We start from the raw sequence: 12,343 nt of genomic DNA, 5'->3' as shown, positions 1-12,343 counted from the left end.
GGGGGGGGCAGCGGGGCTTCGCGCCTCGGGGTTATCTGAGAGTGTCCTGGCCGGACTGGGAGCCGGGGAGAAAAAAAGTGGGGGTAGGGGAGAGAAAAAAAGATATATTTTTTTAAAAGCAACCAATCAAACAAACAAATAGGCATCTATAATTTTATTGCCAAACTCCTGTGAGCGAACAAGCCTGACTCCCGCTGACCCCAGGGGTGGCACGGGCAGCGCTCGGGGTGAGCCCCACCGGGAGCTGCGGGGCGGCAGGCGAAGGGGCAGGGGAAAGGGCCGGGGGGGCTGAGCTGGACGGGTCCTCCCGAGCGCTCCCGGGGGTCGGCTCCCGCTGAGCGGCCTCTGCTCGCCCGCCCGCCCTGCCCGCTGCCTGCCCGGGGGCTTCGCGGGAGCCGGGAGCAGCGCGTCTCACCTGCGGGCATCGGGCAGGACGGGGACATCCCGCAGCGACCACCCCAGGGAGAGCCCGAGCAGGGTCCCAGACAGGGGGGAAGGGGGCCCATTGTGCCCTCCATCAAATTATTTTCTACCCGTGTTCATGCACCCAGCCCACAGGCTTTCACATCCAACTGCCTTCTGAACAGCAACTAATATCTTATAATTTTCCACATCCATTTCATAAATATAAAATTCCAAATGAGTACTTACACTGGCATTGCAAAGACAAAACCAAAACTGGTTTTCCACTGGAACAGTCGCACTCTGAACTTCCCTGCATGCCAACGAGACTCGGGAACTTGGTGTGGGCAAAGTTTGACATGACCCTTGCTTTGCTGGGGTCCCACCTCCACGGCCATGACCAGCTGCGTGAGCCTCCTGGAGCTGGGTCACGTTGGCCAGCTCTGTCACCGCAGAGCCCAGGCTCCCCTGAACCCTCTAACCCATCTTTATGGGCTTCCTCAGAATTAAGAGACAAATCCAAGATGATAAAGTAGCCCAGTGGCAGAGCACCTAATATAATCTGTAAGTTTCACCTTCCTAAGGAGTACACAGTTGTGTTATAAACGCTCTTGGGTTAAAAATACTGCTGAGGGAAAGCTGTGGAACCGTTATGAGTGGAAGTCAAACGTGACAGACTTCACCTCCTCAGCCTGGGCTTCGCTGTGAGGTTCGTGTTTGCGTCGTGTGTCTTGTGGGCCCCCGACAGGGCGGGAGCTCGGGCAGAGCTGCACCGCTGACAGCCTGCGCTCGCACCCAGCAAAACCCAAAGCTCCGCTCCTCTCCCGCTGCGGGCGGGCAGGTGCACGCGGCGTTTCCTCTCTCGCATTTCTGTTTTCTCCACAAACAGGCTCAAAAGCACCGCTCTGGGCCTGGAGCTTTAAAACAGCACGAGTCAGGCCCCTCTCTCTTCTGTTTCTTATTTTAGCATCACCGCTGGTTTTAAAAGCCCCATTCAAAAATCATCATTTGTGGCCAATACTGTGAACTAACGTGGGAGGTGGAGTCACATTTTCAGACCTTTTCTCCAGAAACAGGTGCAGAGGGTTTGTTGGGTTTTTTTAAATAAATAAATAAAAATTATAATACTATTAATAAAGTAAAGCGCTAGTCTGTCACCAAATCACTTATGTTCAATAACTCGCTTATTTTTGGTATCTTGAGCTTGAAGCATTAAACTCAACTAAGCAACTTACTGAAAGCATTCTGCACTGGGACTTGTGGGAGCTGCAGTTCTGCTCCCCTTGTTTTCAGGGAGGGTCAGGGGGTGCCAGCCGGCCACCCCCCCACACCTAAAGGGTCTGCCAGCACCTGGTGCACTTAATCAGCAAAAGCTAGAAAAACCAACCTCTTCCCAGGTATTAGTGCCTTCACTTTCTTAACGTAAACCCTTTTCAATTCTTCAGAAACTGCACAAAGTAGTTCCTGAAAAGGTTTTTGGGATTCATTCTAACAAAGATAAGGGGTGGGAGACCCTGCATGAGCAAGCAAACCTTCTATTGGCCTTCATGGGAACAGCAGAGATAATCCCTCTCCCTCCGAAGTTACACGTTTGGCACCTGGAGCTCCCCAAACCCCCCATGTGCCCTCAGCTGCATGAGAAAGTTTGTTCAGAAACTGGCTTTTTGCAGTCAGGTTTCAAAACGCCCAAAGACATGCCCGAGTGTCACCACTGCAGGCACCCAGAACTGGTCACCTTCTCCCCAGGGACACAGCACACCCCCTGCCAGCAGTCACCCTTGGCCCCACACCAGCTGCAGCACCAGGTGCCCGAGCTCCTTGCCAGCTCACCACTACCATGGACCAGGGGAGCGAAGAGTGGTGGGGAGCTTGCTGGGGTCATACCTGCTCCCCGTGGAGCTAGGCTGCCAGGAGCAAGCAGCCTCTGCAAACTGCCCGCTCGGGGGCAAGTGCAAGCGTGAGGCTGTCCCAAGCTCTGGCTTCAAGGAGAGAAGGATTCATTTTACCCAGGAATAGAAAGTTCAACCGCCCTCAGCGTGACCTCTTTTAGAGTTGCAGTGGAAAATGCAACTGTGGTTCCCAGCACCTGCAACAGCTCAGGACAGGGATAATAAGACCAGCAAGTCCTCCTGGCCCTGTTCACCACTGCCCAGTCCCACAGTCTGCTACAAAGGGGAATGCTGGCTCAGCACGGGGCAGGCTCCGGTTTTGCCGACGAGGCTACAGGCAACGAGTCCTGCTGCCATTTCACCCACTCCTGCCCTGCCACAGCCAGCCCTTCCCCAGCCCATCCTACTCTACAAGCCCAGAGGCAGCTTTCTGGAAAGATGCTTGTGGTGGGTGGCTTTGGTGGTTGTCCCTGTTCAGGGTTAGAGGAAGAGGAGGCCTGTTGAGCACCCCTCTGATGAAGGCACAAATGCTTGGCCCCCTTGGGCAACTGCTGGTGTGGTCAAGACTGAGCAGCCATGGGTGGAAGGTCAAGGCTGAGAGCACTGTACAACCAAGGGAGTGGATGAGGTTGCACCAAAATGGTTGGGCTTCCCACCTACTCCTTCGGGTGCAGCAGCAAGCAGCGGGATGAAGAGTTTGAAGTAGAGAAGGGACATTCCAGCCTCATCCTTCCTCTTTCTACACACATCCCATGCTAACCTCAATCCCCAAAGGCTCTGCACACACGTGCTGCAAAGCGAGGTACAAAGGCAATGAAGACATGGAGAAGGAGTAACGAGGACCCATTCAGTGCTCTGCTCCAAAGGCAGGGCTCAGCAGGTGGGCTGCAGCCACCACGAGGTGCCCCGTGGTGCCTATTCCTGAAGGAGAAGTGGCAGGACTGTGGCCATGGTGGGTCAGGCAGGAGAGACTGAGGCCAATGGTCCACAGCCGCAGAGACAAAAGGTAACTGACTGCAACCCCTGTGAGACAGCATGGAAACCTTTTCTGCTGAGAATACTCCATTTGATCCAAAGAAAACCCTATTTTCCCACAAAACAACAAGAATGAAATCACAGTTTTCTATCCAGAAAATGTTAATGGAAAATTTGTGCCCAGCTATGCTGTTGAATACAGATTGGAGATATTTGGATTTCTGCGGAAAGGAAGGTCAAGTCATTTTCACAGTGTGAAAAATGAAGCTAACAGAGTTCATATTTCTCTGTGAAGCAATGATTGATTTTTCTTTCTATGTCTCATTCATACCGCACTAAACATGTATAGAGAACAAACTTATAACACCTTAGATAAAGCACACAGATTACATTAATACATTGAAAATTAAGTTAACATTAGCATCTGTTTGAAGGAAGCGCAAGAACATTTAGCCCAACTCTGTGAGAACAGACCGTTGGCATGAGTGCATAAATCTTACTTCTCCTAAAGCTGCTATGTCAGAAAAAAAAAAATCACCATTGAGATGTGCATATATAAAGTAGGAACCCATCATATGCTGCATCTATGGCTAAATTTCCCGTTTCAAAGTACATGAGAATTCTAGTTACTGAAAATATGTTGTTACTCAGTTTCAAGTGCATATGTATAGGTAATCTTTATTTTCCTGCCACCTTAATTGTAATTATTATCTCAGTACTGCCTGAGTGATTTATTTAACTGTGCAGAGCTATTCTCTTATTAGCGCTGCTACTGCAATTTTATGAAACAAGAATAATTTAGTACAATAGTAACTTCTGAAAATATATTGATAAAGTTTCCTTACTGTGAAAAGGGGGAATGCTGAATAATCCTTCCTTCATTAAGTGTTTCTAGGTTCTTTTAGGAAACATGGTGTTTTGGTATTTTTATTATATTAGAGTTCGCAATGGCAAGCTCTAACGTATCATACGTTAAGATGTGCTCCCAGCCAGCTGCCAGGACACACCAAGTTCCATCACGCTTTGCTCATACGAGGTGCACAGTGGATGTTGTGAGGCCCCACAACAGTCAGATGCGAATTGGTCATGGGGGATTTCAGCTCCCTCTTTTGGTACCTCTCCGTATGTTGGCCACATGTCAGCAAAAGCCCCAGGACTTTCTCACCACCTGGTGAAAGTCCTCCTTAATACACGTTGCGAACTAATGGTTTCAAGAGATGCACACTGATAACCAGGCAATCATGTTAGAAGCCTTGTGGTGCTTAGACTGTGACACCGTGTGACCCCATCTGACTGAGGCACAGCTTCACCGGGATGTTTTGCCACTGTCAGAAAAAATTAAGGGGAAAAAAGGCGATAACAGTGAGATCCCTATTTATTACTGTAATTCAGCACGTTAACCAGGTGACTCTTGAAACAGTCAGAAGAGTCTAAGCTTTCAAGACGAGGCAAGACCAACACCATACTCAAAGATCTTTTGGAAAACAGGTGCAAATCAATTGCAAAAAGCAAGGGAAGGGTCACAAAACTAAGAATTTGGAGAGCACCGGTGGTCAAAAGTACAAAGGCTCTATGAAATAAAAAAAAAAAATATCAAAAACTATTCAACTTTCAAATAGACTTTTCATTAATTAATTAGGATCATGTCAATTTCACCCTTCTCTCCCATCTCCCCCCCCCCCCTTTTTCCTTTCTTTTTTTCTTGTTTTTAAGTTTATGACCAATACTTTGCTTTGGAGGTTTTAAGGCAGCTGGCTATCTTCTTGTATAAGATTTAAGGAACAAAATTTTATTTCATGCTTACCAACTGATTGTAAATGATGGGCCGAAGTGAGCAGCTAAGGAGGAGGCCATCTGTTGCCATCCCTTCCTTTAACCACACCAATCACTTACAGCCTTAGCATGGCTCTTACCCTCTCCCAGCCTGGCACGCAGAAGCAATCCCTGTAGAAGCTTTTTAACCGATTGCATGACCATATGTTCCTTACGAGTGGAACCAAAGCTATCGCGCAGCGTAAAAGAAAACTACCGTACCAACTTTGAAACACAAACACAGCCAGAAAAATCGAAGTGCAAAAGCATGGTAAAAAAGGCTTTTCACATCAAGTTTCCTTCTTTCTGCCATGTTGCTTTCAAAAGACAGAAGCACTTTATAGCAATGATGTCTATATATAAGCTGCTGAAGTACTGGCTTGTCTTCAGTGATTTTTATGATGATATTCTCTAATGCACTTTGCAGAAACATAAGACTAGGGAAAGCTTCCTTTTCATGAAATAAACAAAAAGAATAATATCCGGCAGATAGCATGAGAATGGAGGTGGACTATCAGAGAAGAAAAGTTGATCTCTTGTTCCCTTTCTCTTTCCCCCCTTTCTTCTGTTATTCTGATAAGATCACTCCGTTATGTTCATCACCTTCAACCTCAATTGTCTGGTCACCCTGTGTTAGGAAAATAAACTTTCCTGTCTTCTACTAACATTAGAACACAGTATCTCTAACAAATAAGTTGTGAGTAGATCCTGTAGCCATCCAGGATTAACGATAAGGAAGCAATGTAATCCAAGCAACAGCTTGAGTATTTGCCTACATTTCCAATGCCACACAAAGGAATTTGATGGTAAATACGAAGCATTAAAAAGTGCAATTAACTTCCACATATATGAAATATTCCACATATACAATGAAGAGGTTAGTCAAAATTGAAGTTCATTTAAGGAGATACTTTCCCCCAAGAGGAAGTTGAAAAATACTGACAAAACATTTCTTTTCTAGTAAAAAGCATTAATAAATTATGTCAACTTAATTGCAGGATCACTGTGTTTTCACAAATGCATACCCAGCTGAAGGTATGTGGAGGGTTTTTTTTTTTTCTACAAATTTGATCAATTTCACAGGATTTCAGGAGCATTTTACCAGTGTGTGGGGAGGCCAATAGACTTGAGTCGGGACTTCTTCCTGGCTGCCTTGTGAGAAAAACAGAAGTGTCTGCTTTCCATGGGCAGGCGCAGCCAGTCATCCAGACACTTTGGCCATTAAGAAATGGATCCTATAAACTTATCACATCCTAGTTTGCTATGACGTAACAAGTGTTATGCTACAGAATATAGAGTACCAGCCCACATACCCATTCTTGGGCAAGCACAGAGCACTGCACGACAGCTAGTGGATTTGTGTGTTCACACCCCTGCAACTGTTTACAAGAAACAAAAGCCAGTTCTGACCTGAGAAAATGATATTCAGGCCCACCTGCAAGACAATGATGGAGAAGCCTCCCCAAACTAACTCCATCCAAGCCCTGGAAGACCTGGTGAAACTGATACTCCACACAGAAATAGCACTAGGATTAGAGCATCCGAGATGGTCCGTCAAAGGCCTTTGAGAGGTCTTGGAAGAGTTCCGCTGAGAACAGTGCAAGACCATTGCAGCAATTTCTTTTCATTCAAGAGATGAATGTCTGGCATATTTATTTCATAAAGTGAGAAGCAGTATCCCAAACAAATAGCTAGAATGAGCATTATTCAGCCTTTTTCCTGGCAACCAGCTTAAACGACTGCGTCTTGCTTTTCTGGGAAACCTGCCAGGTGAGCTTTGAAAGGATTGTAGCGCTGACGGCAAAGTCTAGAGGGTTCACTCTGTGCGCTAACCGGAGGTCTGTTAAAACAATCAGGAGGAGGAGGAGGCGGCAGAGGCCTTCATCCTCCACAAGCGATGAGGGTTGGAGCATAATGGCATTGCCGGGGGGAAACCGAGAGGGCTATTAAGCTCACTGGGGCACGGACTGTCTTTTACCACGTGTTTGTACAGCTCTAACACTAAGGCACTCTGGAGTAAAGTCTTTAAAAGTGGTTAAATGACTTACAATCTTAAAATCTATTTCCAAAAGCGAGTAGTATAACTTCCTTTTATTCCCATTATCAGGCCTGGGGTACAATTCTGCTCTCACTTTCTTTTTTCCCCCCTTATCCCCAGTGAAAAAAACCTCTGCCTTGTCACTTATCTGGTTCACTTGTGATTCTACTATTTACAGTGACTCTGCCTCATGAAGTCATCTCCACAGCTAGAACAAGCGGGTGGCACCAAATGGCTTTATACCCTTTTGTGATGTCACTACATTTACTGACAATGAAGTTTTGAGGAAAAAAGTGAACAACTGAAGAGAATTCTTAAATCAGAATTAGCCCAAGCGACATAATGAAGAGCTGCCAAGTGAAAAATTCGCTACCGTGACTTACATATTGAACTGATTTAAATGACCTAATTTATGAAAATGCATTTTAGAATGCCTTTCTGTCATTGTGGAAAACTATTCCTATAAGAGTCAGTAATCACCACCCTTGTGATAGTATTAATGTGAATTTTCCTATTATATAGTATAGATTATTAGCTCTTTCATCCCTAAGGAAAACACTGATATTGACAAAGGGAGAATTTCACTTTGAGTGAAAAAGCCAGAACTCGGCGAGGAGTTCAAAAGGAGAATAGTATTTATGTAAATATAATGAGAAGATTATAGCTGATCTCCTTGATGTTATTCTACCATAAAATGACAGAAACATTAGAAAATTATCTGGACTATGCTAAAATAACTAAATATTGGAAGGAAACCTTACAGCCCACTACACTGCAGGGACATCTGAAAAGCCTTTTGTCCATTCCGTTAGGAACAGAAACTTCTTTGTATATTATAGGTGACTAAAACCAAACAGTGCTTGTTACAGATAACACCGCAAACCTTCATTAGGAGCTGCTTGACACAAGAGTGGACCTAAGTAATCACGGACCTTTCTGTTGCTTGTTCATTCTGTTTTAATTTTAAAGGCCCAAAAATAACTATTGAGGCCAACAATCCCTCTCTTTAATGCAACTGAAATATGGTGTAGTCATGAATATGATTTTGAAAAAAATTTTTAAAGGTAGAAGTACGATATTGCACCATTAACCCAGCTACAAGAGCAAGTCACCATGTCCATGGTCATACTTATAGATTAGTTTCAGGCACCTGCTAGACATCATGAAAATAATAAGTCAGTCAAGAGCAGAACAGCCAACTGCAGCCTAAGGATATTGAAAATATACAACAATATCTATCACCCCAATTGCAACCTTAAAACTGTATGACAGATTGGTTGTTGGAAGAAAAAAAAAAGTCAACCACAGATCAATGTAATCAAGTGACTGATTACTTGACTGAGAAAAAATTAGTATCCTATGCATAGAGAGATTTCTTTTTGGATTACAGTGACAAATGCTTCCTGATCTTTGTAAGACCTGCACGCATTTACTGATGGTTCATTCAACAGGCCTTCGAAGAGGCAAAGATTTTCTTAAGTAGGTGCTTGAAATCACACTGGCCTTTTTAGAGGAAAATCAAAACTGTTCTTTTGGTCCTGCTTTTAAGAATGTAAGTTTCAGCATAAACATTTCTAAAACCTCCCAGGGCAGGAGCCATTGGGAAGGCTGCACACAAAAGAAATGTGATACAGTAAGCAGAGGCAAATAAATACACAATTTAAAGCATGCTGAGATAAGGACAGCTGCTGTAGTTTTCTGCATATTATTTGAAAATCATTATTTATTTTAGATATTCTGATACTTTGCATCTTTTATGTTTTCTATAATAACAAAGCCATGAAGTAGCCATGACCTACTGAGTACTACTGCCATTGTGCAACATGAGAGAAGAAATTTAATGGTTTGCTCAGGCCCTCAATTTCTGAAATCCGGTTTTATCACATCCATTCCCTGACAACTGGGTTCCATTTTCCCTGGTCAAAATACAGAACTGTTTGAATGCATTTTAGAATTAGTTATGTTAACCTGTACTTTGAGAGCAGTCACAATATTAAGTGATAGATTCCCATTAGAAGGAACAAGTTTGAGTCATTGAATCCTTTATACAACATTTTTGTAAAAATTTAAACATCGTTTTGAGAAGTAGAAAACGTACCAGTCTAGTGATATCTGTCATTACTCATTTTTCATATACTCAATGTGATTATTCATTACTCAAAAATGACATAGTTAAATGCTAAGTCTTGCTAAAATATTGATCATAATATGTAGGGGCATATAATTTATCTGAATCAAGTGAAATATGTTTTCCTCAGCAAGATGATGAAAGCTTGTCTCATTACAGCATTATTTCTACTGAAGTTTCCACCATTAGTTAGTTTAATGACTCTGTGAACATTTTAATTGAGAAGATCCCTGTGTAAGTTGCTCATTCAAGACACATGGATGGGTTTAGATTCGGGAATGAGAGAAATGTGCAGTCGGCTGTGCTCAACTCGAGAGCGTGGGCAGAAAACCAGATACAGCAAAATACCCAGAGCAGGAGGGGCAGAAGGAATCGAAGGGGAAAAGGCAAGGTGTTATAAGCTAGGAGAGGTGAAGGGACATAACTCGTTAGTGAGAGTACTCAGGCTGGCAATGAGGTGTACAAGCAGTACAAACACCTGTTTGCTTAAATCATTCTCACCTCTGCCTTCCCCCTCCCACCCCCTAAAAAAAATAATAAATTCACTGAAGCCAGTGGAAAACTACACCAACCTTTGAGGATCAAGCCTGATAAGAAAAGGTAAACGTTGCTATTACAAATCCTTGGTTTCACTCCGAGTACCTACTTTATAAAGGGAGAACAAATAAACCAGCAGTCTTGCATCATCCCCTACCTGAAACAATGAGTCACATACATTCAAACGAAAAATCACAGTGAACCACTATTTGATAACAACTACATGTAGATGGTCAGCAGGTCTGCTCAAGTGGTGCTCTGCTGTCCTCCCTGAGGACATGAACTGGGTCTTTATCAGCTCTTCCATGGAGTCTTGTATTGCTATTGGTGGCATGACACCAAAACCCTGATACCAATATATTTTGTGGTTAACCTTGTCCTCATCACTGATAAATTAAGGAAGGTCTTGCTACAGGAGGCTATGCTCCCTCTGTATCAATGACACAGAAGTGGGGTCATTCCCACCTGTACCTGCACTTCTCTGAAAGCAGAGTGATCTAGGGGGAAAATGGACACAAATAATGTTCTTATTTAATCAGAAAAATATACTGGGGATGGAGAGAGACATTTTTATTTCTGCTTCCCAGCTACCAAACAGAAGCCAAGAAGAGCTTGAGTGATTTGCCTGAAGTCACATATCTCTATGTATTTTAGTCTGGATGTCAGATCATAAGACTAAACTGTTCGCTCAGCCTCCTTTCAGTCACTGCTGATATCTGGAAAACCCATAGGATTTATGTTTTGAACACCCACAAGCTACTTCAGAACACGCAAAACATGGAAGTTGGGGATCCTGCAGTACAGTCTAACTTCTTCAGTCATTTACTTGACTTAATTGAAAGATCTTTCACTTTGAACCGTAACTTTTTGTATCTATCTAGTGTCCAGTGTGAGAGCCCTTGATCCTGGCTGTGTTCTCAGAGAGTTGTAATTGTTGAGCATGAGAACTAGTGTCTTTTGCAGCAACTGACCCAGGGCACACACAGCTGATTGAAAGCAAGTGAGTTACTGAAGCATGACTAGTTACTGTCACACACATGCAAAAAAAGACCAAAAATGAGATACTTGGAAACAACATAAGCGGGTCAGCAACTCGAATATCTCACATGTAATTTTGTGCTATATGCACCACAGATTACATTCTCCTTCTGAGGGCTCTTACGGGACAACCTCAGACACTATGTGCTGCAGTTACTAGTCCAGGGCCAAATATACATTTGCCTTCAGCAAATGGTTGGCCAGAGAATTGCAATGGGACTAATTGAGCGGGCCAGCAAGATTTGGCTCCATGGAAGCATTGCTGCCACAGTGCATCCCTCATTTATGAATAGAAATAGCAGGGAAAAGCATAGCAGTTTAAAAATGTCATTTCTATTAGGAAAAAATGAAAGGGGATGAATCTCTGAATATTTCTCAGAATGCCATTTTATTAGATGCATCCAAACCTGGCAAGCTTAAGCCTAGAAAAAAAAAATTGAATATGATAGGATTCATTCTAAACAATCTCACATTTTACATAAAGAAAATGAAGTGTTTGACATAAACACTTCATGAGCAAGATGATTTACATTATTTTCACTTTGTTTCTGATTATTGGAAATAAAAATATATAACCCTGCATTCATTTCTTACTTGTTCTCTAGCACCTTTGCTGAACCTTTCTATGCATGCTCAAAACAGATCTATGCAAGATCAAAACAGAGATGGGAAGTAAAATGTGCTTCATTATGGCAAGTACAGCTCATATCCTCCTCCACAACACAATTTATTAGTATCTAATAGAATTGTAATGTTTCTCATTCTACATTTTTACAGCTGCATCAAAATATTAAAGTGTGAATTGCAATTAAACTCACACAGTGCTCTTAGCATAATTTCCCTTGTATTAATACTTAGCAAACCAAGTTATTGGTGTAATATTACTCTTGATACTGGTTGTCATAAAGGGATAAAGCCTCCAAATAGTAATAAAGTATATTTTACTGTAGAGAGAGCGGCAGTACAAAAAAACATTATGCTACTGGAGTTGTTAATTTCTGCGGAAGGGGGTGGGGAGAGAAATGCTTTTGACTCTTTAAATTATAGTTTGCAGGTTAGTACACCAACTCACTTAATCTCTCTAAACAGGTAATTTACTTGCTTTCTGAAAGCACCCATGTGCAAGGAAATGCTAGTGCACTCCAGGGATGATTCTAAGATTGATTGCTTGGCTCTAGTCACCGATAACAGTATGTATTCTGCTAAGCTCTATTTTACATGTCTCTAAGATCTTTAAAGATTTTAGAGGGGAAAAAAAACTGAGGGGCAATATTTGTTTCAGATAACCTCAATTTATGAGTGTGCGGTCTGCTTGACTGCAGAATTTTGAAGCAGAAGGGCTAAACTACTACTTGCAAATGGCAATAGGTACATTAACTAGGGATAGAGCAATTGCAGGTGTGATGTGCTTATGTTATCCATTAGGAAGTTCGGAAGTTACATTTTGTATTTTCCAGCTGCTCCTTACATTTGCAGCTTTTTGTGGTTTACAGTTCAGAATTGAGCTTTGCAAGAACACACTCA

This window comes from Calidris pugnax, unplaced genomic scaffold (assembly GCF_001431845.1).
Source record: "Calidris pugnax isolate Ruff unplaced genomic scaffold, ASM143184v1 scaffold38, whole genome shotgun sequence".
NCBI lineage: Eukaryota > Metazoa > Chordata > Aves > Charadriiformes > Scolopacidae > Calidris > Calidris pugnax.
Note: the sequence above shows the minus strand (reverse complement) of the source record.